Source organism: Lupinus angustifolius, chromosome LG15 (assembly GCF_001865875.1).
Source record: "Lupinus angustifolius cultivar Tanjil chromosome LG15, LupAngTanjil_v1.0, whole genome shotgun sequence".
In the NCBI taxonomy this organism is placed as follows: domain Eukaryota; kingdom Viridiplantae; phylum Streptophyta; class Magnoliopsida; order Fabales; family Fabaceae; genus Lupinus; species Lupinus angustifolius.
In genome coordinates, this window is record NC_032023.1 from 13,184,151 (window position 1) to 13,186,128 (window position 1,978).

The following is a 1,978-nucleotide window of genomic DNA, read 5'->3' on the forward strand; positions in this document are numbered from 1 at the left end:
GTTTAATGTCTGTTGGCGATGATTAGTATTTCCGCCCTTTCTTTTTGGATTTTGTATATGTTAGTGGCGATGTAGTTTCCGCCTTTGTTGATTTAGTTTGTATGAACTAAAGATGACTTAACCATTTATATGAATTGTGTTATTCAGGAAATTGTGAATCAGGTTAAGTTATCAGTCGATAACGATAAGTTGATTTTCCGCATTTAAGTTACTTAAAGTGATGTCCCGGAAAAGGAAGGTTTTAAAAGGAAACAATTTTATACATCCCCATTTCAAAAAAAAAAATTTACACATTTTTCCGCAATGTTTTTGAGAAGTATTTTTCGGGGCGTTACAAATGTCAGTATAATTTTCCTCTTGCATCGTTGAATCCCCTATCACATTGTTACTAAACTTGAAGTGGACATTGAGTTAATGAGTTTATAATGGTTCAATTAATAAGTCACAATTCGATCCATATATCGACTAAACTATATTTTATATTTATACTATTAATAAAGGCAAAACAAGTAATAACTACCTCATGGTATAATTTTTATATTCCAAACTTACCCTTTTATATTTTTAATAACTACATATTACTTTCATTTTTTATATTAATAATTTAATATCATTAATCTTCCACACATTCTCTTATTTCTATCTTCTATCTTTCTCCACTCAATAGGCACAAAATGAGAAATTGACATAAGTTTTATGTATATCATATCAACTATTACATATTATCTTCTTAAATATTCACTTTTTATTGAGTTTATATATTGCACTCTTATATTTAAATTGTTTTTCTTAAATAATATAATATGAACATCATACATACTATATCAAAAAATAAGAATGTGAGTGGCCGACATGGAGTGTCGGTCGACACGCTAGTATTAATAAATTACTAATAGAATACAAACCAAACTCAACTAGATATAGAATATTATCATACACAAATAATTAAGATTAAAAGTTAATAATAATTAAACAACTATTTAAAAGTCATATTTATATATTTTTAAATTTTAACTATTCAACTAAGATCTAATTCATCATCGACAATACTTAGCATTCATAATATAGCAAAAACTCTAGTTATCATATATTTTTATAATAACAATAAACAAATTATTTAAAAATAATAATGTAATGGGTTGGTATGTCCAAAAGTATATATTTCATTAAGGCGTGCCTTAATTATGAAGAATTAATAATTATAAAAGAATATTCTTATAAAATAATTAATTATGAAGATATAAAAAGAAGAGTTTAATTATGTTTTCTATATGATTAATCTCACGCGCATTCCCTCAAGAGTCCTAATAATAGTTTTCCAATCAATGTCCTAATAATATAGTTCTTGTAAAAAGACACTATCAAAAAGATTGTAAGGTTTCATAACATTAAAACGGGTTGGTATGATAATGTATTAATAAAGTAAAGTATTAATCCGATGATGTAAGACTTTATTAGATTATCAGAATAACTAAAAAGTTAAGAATTTAATTTCTAATAGTGACATATATTAGAAAAATATCCGTCCACCTTAAAATGAATTAGATCTTTATTAATAATATGAGGGAATTACTTTGGAATAAAAAAAATAACTTTAAAATATGCTTTTTACCTTTTTTAGGAAGATTGATACAGCATCTTCAAACTTACTCACTAAGGATTGATTGTAGTTACTCATTTATGGATTTTAGGATTGTATGCTCATTAATTGTGAATACCAAGAAGAAGTTTATTTATTAGTGATAAAATTATATTTAGATTATTAAAATATCACAAGTTAAATTGTTTGAAAAAATATTCACACAATTTAAAAGAGATTAATTCCCGAAGAGATATGATTAATAATCCAACCAAATTAATGAGTGCCAATAAAGCATATTTGTCCCCCCCCCCACCTTGAAAAAAATGGTCAAACCATTAATATACATAGTTCATACTTCATAGTTACACTCATCTTCACAACCCAAAAAACCCATTT